This window comes from Triturus cristatus, chromosome 7, assembly GCF_964204655.1.
Source record: "Triturus cristatus chromosome 7, aTriCri1.1, whole genome shotgun sequence".
NCBI lineage: Eukaryota > Metazoa > Chordata > Amphibia > Caudata > Salamandridae > Triturus > Triturus cristatus.
This window is the reverse complement of record NC_140590.1, coordinates 84,345,825-84,360,661: the sequence shown is the minus strand read 5'-3', so window position 1 is coordinate 84,360,661 and position 14,837 is coordinate 84,345,825. Positions and strand designations below refer to the sequence as shown.

The 14,837-nt window shown below is 51.8% G+C and overlaps 1 protein-coding gene across 1 annotated transcript in view; it reads right to left on the bottom strand.

Annotated features, from left to right (window-relative positions):
• LOC146808882 (phospholipase A2 inhibitor and Ly6/PLAUR domain-containing protein-like) overlaps window positions 1-14,837 on the bottom strand; it is a 228,810-nt gene that overhangs the window by 81,942 nt on the left and 132,031 nt on the right. The window lies entirely within an intron of this gene.

Genomic DNA, 14,837 nt, shown 5'->3' with positions numbered 1-14,837 from the left:
GGGGGTTGTGCTGGGGCTGGTATTTCAGGGCTTAGGGCAGTGCAGTGGTGTTCAGTGAGTGTAGGGGGTGGTGCTGGGGTGGTGTTTCAGGGTTTAGGGCAGTGTAGTGGTGTTCGGGCAGTGTAAGGGGTCGTGCTGGGGCTGGAGTTTTAGGGTTTTGGGCAGAGCAGTGGCCTTCGGGCAGTGTAGGGGGTCATGCTGAGGGTGGTCTTTCAGGGTTTAGGGCAGTGCTGTAGTGTTCAGGCAGTGTTGGGGGTCTTGCTGTCAGAGGTGTTTCAGGGTTTAGGGCAGTGGTGTTCAAGCAAATTAGGGGGCCTTGCTGGGGGTGGTGTTTCAGGGTTTAGGGCAGTGCAGTGGTGTTCGAGCACTGTAGGGGGTCGTGCAGGGGGAGGTGTTTCAGGTTTTAGGGTAGTGCAGTGGTATTCGGGCAGTGTAGTAGGTCTCCCTGGGGCTGGTGTTTCAGGGTTTAGGGTAGTGCAGGGGTATTCGGGCAGTGTAATAGGTCTCCCTGGGGCTGGTGTTTCAGGGTTTAGGGCAGTGCATTGGTGTTCGTGCAGTGTTGGGGTTCTAGCTGGGGCTGGTATTTCAGGGCTTAGGGCAGTGCAGAGGTGTTCGGGCACTGGAGGGGGTCGTGCTGGGGCTGGTGTTTCAGAATTTAGGGCAGTGCAGTGGTGTTCGGGCTCTGTAGGGAGTCATGCTGGGGCTGGTGTTTTTAGAGTTCAGGGCAGTTCTGTGGTGTTCGGGCAGTGTAGTGGGTCGTGGAGGGGGGTGGTGTTTCAGAGTGTAGGACAGTGCAGTGGTGTTCGGGCAGTGTATGGGGTCGTGCAGGGGTGGGGTTTCAGGGTTTAGGGCAGTGCAGTGGTGTTCGGCAGTGTAGGGGATTGTGCTGGGGCTGGTGTTTCAGGGTTTAGGGCAGTGCAGTGGCTTTTGGGCAGTGTAGAGGGTCGTGCTGAGACTGGTGTTTCAGGGTTTAGGGCAATGCAGTGGTGTTTGGGCAGTGTAGGGGATCGTGCAGGGGCTGATGTTTCAGGGTTTAGGGCAATGCAGTGGTGTTCGGGCATTGTAGGGGGTCGTGCTGGGGCTGGTGTTTCAGAATTTAGGGCAGTGCAGTGGTGTTCGGGCTGTGTAGGGAGTCGTGCTGGGGCTGGTGTTTCAGGGTTTAGGGCAGTGCAGTGGTGTTTGGGCAGTGTAGGGGGTCGTGCTGGGGCTGGTGTTTCAGGGTTTAGTGCAGTGCAGTTTTGTTCGGGCTGTGTAGGGGGTCGTGCTGGGGCTGGTGTTTCAGAGTTTAGGGCAGTGCAGTGGTGTTCGGGCAGTGTAGGGGTTCGTGCTGGGGCTGGTGTTTTATGGTTTAGGGCAATGTAATGGTGTTCGGGCAGTGTAGGGGGTCATGCTGGGGATGGTCTTTTAGGGTTTAGGGCAGTCCAATGGTGTTCGGGCAGTGAAGGGGGTTGTGCTGAGAGTGGTCTTTCAGGGTTTAGGGCAGTGCATTGGTGTTCGTGCAGTGTTGGGGGTCTTGCTGGGGGTGGTGTTTCAGGGTTTAGGACAGTGGTGTTCGGGAAGTATAGGGGGTCTTGCTGGGTGTGGGGTTTTCGGGTTTAGGGCAGTGCAGTTGTGTCGGGCAGTGTAGGGGGTCTTGCTGGGGGTGGGGTTTTAAGGTTTAGGGCAGTGGTGTTCGGGCAGTGTAAGGGGTCTTTCTGGGTGTGGTGTTTCAGGGTTTAGGGCAGTGCAGTGGTGTTCAGGCAGTGTAGGGTGTCGTGCTGGAGGTGGTGTTTCAAAGTTTAGGGCAGTGCAGTGGTGTTCGGGCAGTGTAGGGGGTGGTGCTGGGGCTGGTGTTTCTGGGTTTAGGGCAGGACAGTGGTGTTCGGGCATTGTAGGAGGTTATGCTGGGGCTGGTATTTCAGGGTTTAGGGCAGTGCAGTTTTGTTCGGGGAGTGTAGGGGGTCGTGCTGGGGCTGGTATTTCAGGGCTTAGGGCAGTGCAGTGGTGTTCGGTGAGTGTAGGGGGTTGTGCTGGGGTGGTGTTTCAGGGTTTAGGGCAATGCAGTGGTGTTCGGGCAGTGTAAGGGGTCGTGCTGGGGCTGGAGTTTTAGGGTTTTGGGCAGAGCAGTGGCCTTCGGGCAGTGTAGGGGGTCATGCTGGGGGTGGTCTTTCAGGGTTTAGGGCAGTGCTGTGGTGTTCGGGCAGTGTTGGGGGTCTTGCTGGCGGAGGTGTTTCAGGGTTTAGGGCAGTGGTGTTTGGGCAAATTAGGGGGCCTTGCTGGGGGTGGTGTTTCAGGGTTTAGGGCAGTGCAGTGGTGTTCGAGCAGTGTAGGGGGTCATGCAGGGGGAGGTGTTTCAGGTTTTAGGGTAGTGCAGTGGTGTTTGGGCAGTGTAGGGGATCGTGCAGGGTCTGGTGTTTCAGGGTTTAGGGTAGTGCAGTGGTATTCGGGCAGTGTAGTAGGTCTCCCTGGGGCTGGTGTTTCAGTGTCTAGGGCAGTGCAGTGGTGTTCAGGCAGCATAGAGGGTCGTGCTGGGGCTGGTGTTTGAGGGTATAGGACAGTGCAGTGGTGTTCAGAGAGTGTAGGGGGTCGTGCTGTGGCTGGTGTTTCAGGGATTAGGGCAGAGCAGTGGTGTTAAGGCAGTGTAGGGGGTCATGCTTGGGCTGGTGTTTTAGGGTTTAGGGAAGTGCAGTGGTGTTCGGGCAGTGTAGGGGGTTGTGCTGAGAATGGTATTTCAGGGTTTAGGGCAGTGCAGTGGTGTTCGGGGAGTCTAGGGGGTCGTGCTGGGGCTGTTATTTTAGGGATTAGGGCAGTGCAGTGGTGTTCGGTGAGTGTAGGGGGTGGTGCTGGGGTGATGTTTCAGGGTTTAGGGCAGTGCAGTGGTGTTCGGGCAGTGTAAGGGGTCGTGCTGGGGCTATAGTTTTAGGGTTTAGGGCAGAGCAGTGGTCTTCGGGCAGTGTAGGGGGTCATGCTGAGGGTGGTCTTTCAGGGTTTAGGGCAGTGCTGTGGTGTTCGGGCAGTGTTGGGGGTCTTGCTGGGGGTGGTGTTTCAGGGTTTAGGGCAGTGCAGTGGTGTTCGAGCAGTGTAGGGGGTCATGCAGTGGGAGGTGTTTCAGGGTTTAGGGTAGTGCAGTGGTGTTTGGGCAGTGTAGGGGATCGTGCAGGGTCTGGTGTTTCAGGGTTTAGGGTAGTGCAGTGGTGTTCGGGCAGTGTAGTGGGTTGTGCTGGGGCTGGTATTTCAGGGCTTAGGGCAGTGCAGTGGTGTTCGGTGAGTGTAGGGGGTGGTGCTGGGGTGGTGTTTCAGGGTTTAGGGCAGTGTAGTGGTGTTCGGGCAGTGTAAGGGGTCGTGCTGGGGCTGGAGTTTTAGGGTTTTGGGCAGAGCAGTGGCCTTCGGGCAGTGTAGGGGGTCATGCTGAGGGTGGTCTTTCAGGGTTTAGGGCAGTGCTGTGGTGTTCAGGCAGTGTTGGGGGTCTTGCTGTCAGAGGTGTTTCAGGGTTTAGGGCAGTGGTGTTCAAGCAAATTAGGGGGCCTTGCTGGGGGTGGTGTTTCAGGGTTTAGGGCAGTGCAGTGGTGTTCGAGCACTGTAGGGGGTCGTGCAGGGGGAGGTGTTTCAGGTTTTAGGGTAGTGCAGTGGTATTCGGGCAGTGTAGTAGGTCTCCCTGGGGCTGGTGTTTCAGGGTTTAGGGTAGTGCAGTGGTATTCGGGCAGTGTAATAGGTCTCCCTGGGGCTGGTGTTTCAGGGTTTAGGGCAGTGCATTGGTGTTCGTGCAGTGTTGGGGTTCTAGCTGGGGCTGGTATTTCAGGGCTTAGGGCAGTGCAGAGGTGTTCGGGCAGTGGAGGGGGTCGTGCTGGGGCTGGTGTTTCAGAATTGAGGGCAGTGCAGTGGTCTTCGGGCTCTGTAGGGAGTCATGCTGGGGCTGGTGTTTTTAGAGTTCAGGGCAGTTCTGTGGTGTTCGGGCAGTGTAGTGGGTCGTGGGGGGGGGGTGTTTCAGAGTGTAGGGCAGTGCAGTGGTGTTCGGGCAGTGTATGGGGTCGTGCAGGGGTGGGGTTTCAGGGTTTAGGGCAGTGCAGTGGTGTTCGGCAGTGTAGGGGATTGTGCTGGGGCTGGTGTTTCAGGGTTTAGGGCAGTGCAGTGGCTTTTGGGCAGTGTAGAGGGTCGTGCTGAGACTGGTGTTTCAGGGTTTAGGGCAATGCAGTGGTGTTTGGGCAGTGTAGGGGATCGTGCAGGGGCTGATGTTTCAGGGTTTAGGGCAATGCAGTGGTGTTCGGGCATTGTAGGGGGTCGTGCTGGGGCTGGTGTTTCAGAATTTAGGGCAGTGCAGTGGTGTTCGGGCTGTGTAGGGAGTCGTGCTGGGGCTGGTGTATCAGGGTTTAGGGCAGTGCAGTGGTGTTTGGGCAGTGTAGGGGGTCGTGCTGGGGCTGGTGTTTCAGGGTTTAGGGCAGTGCAGTTGTGTTCGGGCTGTGTAGGGGGTCGTGCTGGGGCTGGTGTTTCAGAGTTTAGGGCAGTGCAGTGGTGTTCTGTTCGGGCAGTGTAGGGGTTCGTGCTGGGGCTGGTGTTTTATGGTTTAGGGCAATGTAATGGTGTTCGGGCAGTGTAGGGGGTCATGCTGGGGATGGTCTTTTAGGGTTTAGGGCAGTCCAATGGTGTTCGGGAAGTGAAGGGGGTTGTGCTGAGAGTGGTCTTTCAGGGTTTAGGGCAGTGCATTGGTGTTCGTGCAGTGTTGGGGGTCTTGCTGGGGGTGGTGTTTCAGGGTTTAGGACAGTGGTGTTCGGGAAGTATAGGGGGTCTTGCTTGGTGTGGGGTTTTCGGGTTTAGGGCAGTGCAGTGGTGTCGGGCAGTGTAGGGGGTCTTGCTGGGGGTGGGGTTTTAAGGTTTAGGGCAGTGGTGTTCGGGCAGTGTAAGGGGTCTTTCTGGGTGTGGTGTTTCAGGATTTAGGGCAGTGCAGTGGTGTTCAGGCAGTGTAGGGTGTCGTGCTGGAGGTGGTGTTTCAAAGTTTAGGGCAGTGCAGTGGTGTTCGGGCAGTGTAGGGGGTGGTGCTGGGGCTGGTGTTTCTGGGTTTAGGGCAGGACAGTGGTGTTCGGGCATTGTAGGAGGTTATGCTGGGGCTGGTATTTCAGGGTTTAGGGCAGTGCAGTGTTGTTCGGGGAGTGTAGGGGGTCGTGCTGGGGCTGGTATTTCAGGGCTTAGGGCAGTGCAGTGGTGTTCAGTGAGTGTAGGGGGTTGTGCTGGGGTGGTGTTTCAGGGTTTAGGGCAATGTAGTGGTGTTCGGGCAGTGTAAGGGGTCGTGCTGGGGCTGGAGTTTTAGGGTTTTGGGCAGAGCAGTGGCCTTTGGGCAGTGTAGGGGGTCATGCTGGGGGTGGTCTTTCAGGGTTTAGGGCAGTGCTGTGGTGTTCGGGCAGTGTTGGGGGTCTTGCTGGCGGAGGTGTTTCAGGGTTTAGGGCAGTGGTGTTTGGGCAAATTAGGGGGCCTTGCTGGGGGTGGTGTTTCAGGGTTTAGGGCAGTGCAGTGGTGTTCGAGCAGTGTAGGGGGTCATGCAGGGGGAGGTGTTTCAGGTTTTAGGGTAGTGCAGTGGTGTTTGGGCAGTGTAGGGGATCGTGCAGGGTCTGGTGTTTCAGGGTTTAGGGTAGTGCAGTGGTATTCGGGCAGTGTAGTAGGTCTCCCTGGGGCTGGTGTTTCAGGGTCTAGGGCAGTGCAGTGGTGTTCAGGCAGCATAGAGGGTCGTGCTGGGGCTGGTGTTTGAGGGTATAGGACAGTGCAGTGGTGTTCAGAGAGTGTAGGGGGTCGTTCTGTGGCTGGTGTTTCAGGGATTAGGGCAGAGCAGTGGTGTTCAGGCAGTGTAGGGGGTCATGCTTGGGCTGGTGTTTTAGGGTTTAGGGAAGTGCAGTGGTGTTCGGGCAGTGTAGGGGGTTGTGCTGAGAATGGTATTTCAGGGTTTAGGGCAGTGCAGTGGTGTTCGGGGAGTGTAGGGGGTCGTGCTGGGGCTGTTATTTCAGGGTTTAGGGCAGTGCAGTGGTGTTCGGTGAGTGTAGGGGGTGGTGCTGGGGTGATGTTTCAGGGTTTAGGGCAGTGCAGTGGTGTTCGGGCAGTGTAAGGGGTCGTGCTGGGGCTGGAGTTTTAGGGTTTAGGGCAGAGCAGTGGTCTTCGGGCAGTGTAGGGGGTCATGCTGAGGGTGGTCTTTCAGGGTTTAGGGCAGTGCTGTGGTGTTCAGGCAGTGTTGGGGGTCTTGCTGGGGGTGGTGTTTCAGGGTTTAGGGCAGTGCAGTGGTGTTCGAGCAGTGTAGGGGGTCATGCAGTGGGAGATGTTTCAGGGTTTAGGGTAGTGCAGTGGTGTTTGGGCAGTGTAGGGGATCGTGCAGGGTCTGGTGTTTCAGGGTTTAGGGTAGTGCAGTGGTGTTCGGGCAGTGTAGGGGGTTGTGCTGGGGCTGGTATTTCAGGGCTTAGGGCAGTGCAGTGGTGTTCGGGCAGTGTAAAGGGTCGTGCTGGGGCTGGAGTTTTAGGGTTTTGGGCAGAGCAGTGGCCTTCGGGCAGTGTAGGGGGTCATGCTGAGGGTGGTCTTTCAGGGTTTAGGGCAGTGCTGTGGTGTTCAGGCAGTGTTGGGGGTCTTGCTGTCAGAGGTGTTTCAGGGTTTAGGGCAGTGGTGTTCAAGCAAATTAGGGGGCCTTGCTGGGGGTGGTGTTTCAGGGTTTAGGGCAGTGCAGTGGTGTTCGAGCACTGTAGGGGGTCGTGCAGGGGGAGGTGTTTCAGGTTTTAGGGTAGTGCAGTGGTATTCGGGCAGTGTAGTAGGTCTCCCTGGGGCTGGTGTTTCAGGGTTTAGGGTAGTGCAGTGGTATTCTGGCAGTGTAATAGGTTCCCTGGGGCTGGTGTTTCAGGGTTTAGGGCAGTGCATTGGTGTTCGTGCAGTGTTGGGGTTCTAGCTGGGGCTGGTATTTCAGGGCTTAGGGCAGTGCAGAGGTGTTCGGGCAGTGGAGGGGGTCGTGCTGGGGCTGGTGTTTCAGAATTTAGGGCAGTGCAGTGGTGTTCGGGCTGTGTAGGGAGTCATGCTGGGGCTGGTGTTTTTAGGGTTCAGGGCAGTTCTGTGGTGTTCAGGCAGTGTAGTGGGTCGTGGAGGGGGGTGGTGTTTCAGAGTGTAGGGCAGTGCAGTGGTGTTCGGGCAGTGTATGGGGTCGTGCAGGGGTGGGGTTTCAGGGTTTAGGGCAGTGCAGTGGTGTTCGGCAGTGTAGGGGATTGTGCTGGGGCTGGTGTTTCAGGGTTTAGGGCAGTGCAGTGGCTTTTGGGCAGTGTAGAGGGTCGTGCTGAGACTGGTGTTTCAGGGATTAGGGCAATGCAGTGGTGTTTGGGCAGTGTAGGGGATCGTGCAGGGGCTGATGTTTCAGGGTTTAGGGCAATGCAGTGGTGTTCGGGCATTGTAGGGGGTCGTGCTGGGGCTGGTGTTTCAGAATTTAGGGCAGTGCAGTGGTGTTCGGGCTGTGTAGGGAGTCGTGCTGGGGCTGGTGTTTCAGGGTTTAGGGCAGTGCAGTGGTGTTTGGGCAGTGTAGGGGGTCGTGCTGGGGCTGGTGTTTCAGGGTTTAGGGCAGTGCAGTTGTGTTCGGGCTGTGTAGGGGGTCGTGCTGGGGCTGGTGTTTCAGAGTTTAGGGCAGTGCAGTGGTGTTCGGGCAGTGTAGGGGGTCATGCAGGGGGGTGGTGTTTCAGTGTATAGGGCAGTGCAGTGGTGTTCGGGGAGTGTAGGGAGTCATGCAAGGGGGTGGTGTTTCAGGGTTTAGGGGAGTGCAGTGAAGTTCGGGCAGTGTAGGGGGTCGTGCTGGGGCTGGTGATTCAGAGTTTAGGGCAGTGCAGTGGTGTTCGGGCAGTGTAGGGGGGCATGCTGGGGTGGTGTTTCAGGGTTTAGGGCAGTGCAGTAGTGTTCGGGCAGTGTAGCGGGTCATGCTGGGGCTGGTGTTTCAGGGTTTAGGGCAGTGCAGTGGTGTTCGGGCAGTGTAGGGGGTCGTGCTCGGGCTCGTATTTCAGGGTTTAGGGCAGTGCAGTGTTGTTCAGGGAGTGTGGCGGGTCGTGCTGGGGCTGGTTTTTCAGGGTTTAGGGCAGTGCATTGGTGTTCGGGGGTGTAGGGGGTGGTGCTGGGGTGGTGTTTCAGGGTTTAGGGCAGTGCAGTGGTGTTCGCGCAGTGAAAGGGGTCATGCTAGGGCTGGTGTTTTAGGGTTTAGGGCAGTGCAGTGGTGTTCGGGCAGTGTAGGGGGTTGTGCTGAGAGTGGTCTTTCAGGTTTTAGGGCAGTGGAGTGGTGTTCGGGCAGTGTTGGGAGTCTTGCTGGGGGTGGTGTTTCAGGGTTTAGGGCAGTGGTGTTCGGGCAGTGTAGTGTGCCTTGCTGGGGGTGGTGTTTCAGAGTTTAGGGCAGTGCAGTGTTGATCAGGCAGTGTAGGGTGTCTTGCTGGGGGTGGTGTTTTGAGGTTTAGGGCAGTGGTGTTAGGGCAGTGTAGGGGGTCTTTCTGGGTGTGGTATTTCAGGGTTTAGGGCAGTGCAGTGGTGTTCGGGCAATGTAGGGGGTCATGCAGGGGCTGGTGTTTCAGGGTTTAGGGGAGTGCAGTGGTGTTCGGGCAGTGTAGGGGGTTGTGCTGGGGCTGGTATTTCAGGGTTTAGGGCAGTGCATTGGTGTTCGGTTAGTGTAGGGGGTCATGCTGGGGCTGGTGTTTATGGGTTGAGGCCAGTGCAGTGGGGTTCGGGGAGTGCAGGGGTGGTGCTGGGGTGGTGTTTCAGGGTTTAGGGCAGTGCATTGGTGTGTCGTAAATTGGCTGCGATTGGATTAGCATTAGCGGAATCCATCTGGTATTTAGAGGCTATCTTGTCCATGTTGTAGAATCCATTTTGTATTTCTGGCAGCCATTTTGTTTGCCATGTGCTCACCATGTGCTTTGTCCTCCCTTAGTGTTGACTGCTCTTGTAATCTGCCTAGAAACAAACTATATTTAGTATCTTCTACTTCCGCACATGCCCAGTTGAGTTTGCAGCTGCTAGTAGCATGTAACTGTCAGGATATGTTTACCAGTGTTAGCAAACTGTTAACTCCTCCCACTTGTCGACTGTGCAGTTTCTGTATGACCACATATGTGCATAACCCTTCTCATGTATACTTGTACCGTCTTCTTTTAGCCCCTGTGTGGGTATAAAAGGATCATGGCCCTTCTGTTCAGTGTGCTACTTCACTCAATACCGAAGGGTGCTGTTTGAATGTAGTTCCACCTCATGAGGTTTATTAAACTCTGTATTTTCTATTCCAGTTTCTGTGCCAACTTCTTTCCAATAGTCTGAGGACTCTGTGCAGAGAAGGGCGAACCCCTTGCACTGGTAGGCCTAGCTGAGGCCTATTTTCTACAAATTGGCGCCCAACTCGGGGCTCATCGAGAACTCGGATGCCCGAAGGATTGGTCGCGACGAAGGATTGGAATCTCGCTCTGGACGTGATTACTGCCCGATAAGACCCGAGTCTTGGCATCCGCGGCGGCTTTTCCTTTTTTTCTGATCTGACCATCCAGGTGGCGCCGGTCCTCGACTGAGATCTCTTCTGTTGATTCGCCGTGCAGTGACCATTTGGTCGATTTTAGAACTTGGCAGGATGTATCTGGACACCAAGTGATTGGTAAGTGTCCTTTTGCGGCGCTTGCTGTTGGTTTTGATGCCTGGGATTGGTAAGGTAGTTTAGTAACGCTTACTGTGGCTTTGAGTATTGTATATTTGTGTTGGCCAACTTGGTTTGTTTTGACATATGTGACTTGCAATTCACATAGGCAGGTAATGAGGAGAATTTTCTCTAACTGAATTGATTTGAACGGCACATCGTACTAAAGGTACCTTAAGTGCTACTGTGATTATAATACTGCATATTCTGCACTATTTTTGGCATGCCTGTCTTTAGCACACTTCGTAGGATGTGTTGCTCTTGTAATGGTACCAATTTGAGACTTGATGAAACACAACCGGCCCCCCCGGAGGGGACGCCTAATAGGGATATGTATATTAAGTATGGTCTTTCTTCTATAATGTACAGTGCATTATGGAATAAATACACGCGTAAGGATCCTGAGTTGCGTTGGCCTATGTATGGGTCATTTGATTTACGAAAGATTGAGTATGTGGAGCAATGTATGTTTAAACGAAAGACTAGGCACGATATGTTTGATTGTGTACGAATGTGGGAGAAAGAAGTGCGTGAACGGCTGAAACGTGAGCAAGCCTTGATTGAAAAAGAACAGCGAAAAAACGTTTATGTGAAAGCATTAGAGTTAAAGAACAAAGAAATTAAAGAGTTGAAGGAGAGAGAAGATAGGGAGCGTGCTTTACAGGCAACTGGCCAATACTCTGTTCGGAGGCCCCTTTATCCTATACTTAATAAACCACAAGATGATTCCTTATTATTAGATCGTCCTCCACCTCCGTATACTGTTCCTTCTGCCCCCCATGAGTTAGATGAGGACTCTAGTTTGGAGGAAGATAAGACACGAGAAACTCGTTCTATGTTACCTGCTGCGCGTTCGTCTCAGCTCTGATCTGCTGCTCGTAAAGCAGTTCATGGTACTGCCTCTGTCTCTGAAATTCTAGATAGTATGAGAGGGTGGTATGAAAGGGAGCAGCTGTATTTTACTGAGGTGTTTGCTGCAGAGGTCCTTGAGCTGTTTAGGAAATATTCTGAGGAGTTAGAGCCTAGGGATATAGCAGATGATTGTAAGCAAATGTGTGATGGTCTTTTTGTTCTCTCCCAGGTGGCTGATACAATCAGGCGTTTGGTAAAGCTGCGTGTTGATGCAGTCCATTTGCGAGAGGAGAAAAAGGCTGCCGACAGGGCTGTGCAGACATCTCAGACCAGCACGGCACAAGCTTCTGCCTCCGGAACAGATAAGATTATGATAGTTCACGCGAAACCTATGCGGGAGGCCGCGCCCTTGTATGTTCCTCCTAAAGGACAGGGAACAAGCGATGATAAGGCCTCTCTTGATGCAAAGGGTTATTTTATTTATAATTGGGTTTACACTCCTTGGAATAGGACGGATGTTATGGCACTTAAAACTGCACTGCCTGATCCGCGGAAAAATCCAGCCGCTTTTTATGAGGAAGTTGAAGGTGCTATTAGTTCTTGCACTATGACTTTGCCTGATATTGATTTATTTTTCGGATTGATATTACCACCTGATATGTGGAGAACTGTTCGTAAAATTGATGATCATGCAGCTTTTGGGGCATTATGGAGAGACTTAGAACGAATGGATGCCGAAAGGGAACCTGCATAAAAGCCATGTCAGTTAATTTTAGATCTCCCTGCAGATATATTAGTTAAGTTAAAAACGATTATTCCTCCTGAAAAGATAGATTGGACTGTTTTAGCATCTTGTAAGCAAAAGGCAGATGAATTGGTCTCTGATTTCTTTACACGCTTTGAAGAAGCATTCCACGATTTTAGTGGCCAGTCTTTGACAGATGACACAGGCAGACATCTGTTTGTCGATAAATATGTCGCAAACCTGTTGCCAGGAATAGCTAGTCGGCTAAAGGCCAGTGAGAGTTCATGGACTACGTCTTCCCCGGTCTCCCTTTTGACTATGGCCCAGTATTATGAGCGCCAGGAATTAGAGGCAAAGGGTAATGAGGACAAAAGGACTAAAGAATTTAAAACGAAGATTATGTTGGCCCAGGCTTATGGTCCGTCTTTCAGAGGTAGTGATAGAGGTGGACGTGGGTCTTATGGTTCATCTTTCACTTCTTATACTCGTTCGAAATTGTCTGCTGACCAGTGTGCATACTGTAAGAAATTTGGCCACTGGGCTTCGGATTGCCCAGCACTACGTGCTCCGCAGTATACACGTGGTCGGGGACAAATGAGGAATCGACCAGGATATTCAGGGCCTAGAGGAAACACAGGTGATCGTGCTAGGTTTGATACTAATATACGTGGGCAGGATGGGTTTAACACTTTTGATAGAAGGAACCAATATCAAATGTCTGATTATGTGCCATTTGATTCTCAAGATTCTGCTCATGCATAGGATTGCCTAAGATGGGGTAAGGAATCAGTTGAAGTTCCAGTAGATCAGAGGGGTCCCTATGTTACAGCAAATGTCTTGGGCTCCACTGATCAGTTTCTGGTTGATACAGGAGCTACTCATAGTGCCTTGTCTAAACAATTGGTCCCAAGGGCTCCCCTGTCTGGCTTAACCATTACATCGATAGGTTTCGATGGAACCCCTTCCCTTAGCCCATTGTCGCAACCACTTGCATTCCATGTGGATAAATTTACTGCTCCATGTCCATTTTTGCTTTCCCCGAATACACCAGACAATATTGTGGGTCTTGATATGCTTAAGTATTTCAGGGCTACGATACGCTGTTCTCCAGAAGGTGTCCGTGTTATCTTGAATGACAACCATCCTGTGGCGGAGAGAGCTTGTCTTGCTAAAGAGGATATTGCATTAGCCTCACTTCCTAGTACTTTGTGGGCTACTTCAGATACTGATGTAGGGCAAATGGTTATTCCACCAGTACATATTAGTGTCAAGGAGGGCGCTGTATTGCCACGTTTGCCTCAATACAAAATTTCACAGGAAGGTGAAGAAGCACTCATATGTATTGGCCGTGATCTTATTGCAGTGGGGGTTGTTGAGGAAGTTCCCTACAATATTTATAACAGTCCGATTCTTCCTATTCTGAAAAAAGATACTGACACTAAGGTCTACAGATTCATTATTGATTTGCGAGAAGTTAACAAGATTGTAGTACCACAATACCCCGTGGTTTCTGATATAACCACACTTCTTACTCTGGTTCCCCCGACTGCGACTACATTTTCTGTGATAGATTTGAAGAATGCTTTCTTTTCGATCCCTATTCATCCTGACAGCCGATATTTGTTCGGTTTTTCCCTGAATAATCGATCGTATAGATTCTGTAGAGTTCCTCAAGGCTATACTGAGAGTCCTAGTATTTACAGTCAAGCATTGAAAAGACAACTTGATTCTTTTGTTTTGTCTGAAGGAGTGGCTCTCATTCAATATGTCGATGACATATTACTGGCAGCTGACACCCCTGAACAGTGTGAAAAATGTACTTTGTCCTTGCTGTCCTTTCTTGCTTCCCATCATCACAAAGTATCACGAAAGAAATTGCAAATATTGTAGACCGAAGGTAACCTACTTAGGTCACCTTCTGTCTAAGGAGGGACGTGCACTTACATCAGATCGCATTCAAGCCATTTTAGATACACCAGTGCCCCATTTCCGTGCATTCATTGGCCTTACTTCTTTTTGTAGGCAATGGATATTAGGATTTTCACATATTGTTAAACCCTTGCTGGCACTTTTAACCAAAGACACCCCAATGCCCCTTCCATGGACAGATGAGTGTGAGACTGCTTTCCGACAGTTACAACAAGCTCTTTGTTCAGCACCAGTGTTAGGAACTCCAGATTATACGAAGTCTTTTTCATTATATGTATACGAGAAAGATGGATGCGCATTGTCAGTTTTAGTGCAGACACACGGCGACAAACAGTGTCCCTGTGCATATTTCTCAGCAGTTCTTGATCCTGTTGCTCATGCGTTACCTGGGTGCTTCCGTTCAGTTGCAGCAACAGCTGTGTCAATACATCAGAGTGAAGGGATAGTTTTGTCACATAAGCTGTTGATGTTAGTACCCCATGCGGTTGATGCCCTTTTAAATCAGACGAAGACGCAACATTTACCTAGCGCTCGTCTGACAGGATATGAATTGACATTGTTGGCCCCTCACATTACTCTAAAGAGATGTGCGACATTAAACCCAGCTACTTTGTTGCCATACCCGGTGACTCAGTCTCAGTCACAGGAATCTCATGATTGTATATTCCTTACTGAGGAACAGACAAAGGGTCGCGTTGATTTGCAAGGCACGCCCCTTTTTAAGTGTTGATGGGGAGCTATGGGTTGATGGGTCCTGTTTGAAGTTACCAGATGGTACAACGTCAGCTGCATATGCAATTACAACACTTCAGACGGTAGTTGAGACAGCTCGTATTCCACAGAAGTCAGCTCAGGCAGCTGAGCTAATAGCACTGACACGAGCGTGTGAACTCAGTACTGACTTATCTGTGAACATTTATACAGACAGTCGCTATGCCTTCGGAGTGGCTCATGATTTTGGGCTACTCTGGAAGGAGAGGGGTTTTCTTACATCCCATGGGGTGCAAATAATGCATGGAGAATTAGTGCATAATCTCTTGACTGCTTTAACATACCCGAAGAGAATAGCCATTGTTAAATGTAGCGCACATAAGAAAATAGTTGATAAGATAGGACGAGGCAATGCTTTTGCAGACCAAACAGACCGTGAAACCACCATGCAGCGAAGCATCACGTCCATGTATGTAGTGAAGTCACAGGCTGAACGCTGGCATGATACCAGGCAGGAAGTACTAGATATGCAGAGATCTGCTTCTGCAGAAGAAATTGAGCAATGGTCCAAGGAAGGAACATTGGATGATGAGGGCTGTTGGAGGAATAAAGAGATGAGTAAGTGGAGATTGCCGACAGCTTATTTACAACCTATGATTCATATGGCACATGGGCCGGCACATGTTGGAGCCTCCTCGATAACGAAATTGCTTACGCAAGTTTGGGAGCATCCAGAAATTGCCGGCACAGCTAAAAAGATGGTACAGTCCTGTCTGATTGGTCTTCAGCATAACCCTGGAAAGGGACACAAACTCCAACAGGAGGGTTTGCTACGCCAACTGCACCTTTTGAAGTTTTGCAAATGGATTACATCCAGCTTGAGCGCTGTAATAACTTAAAGTATGTCCTAGTAGTGGTATGCGCCTTCAGTAAGTGGATCGAGGCATACCCTACGAAGGA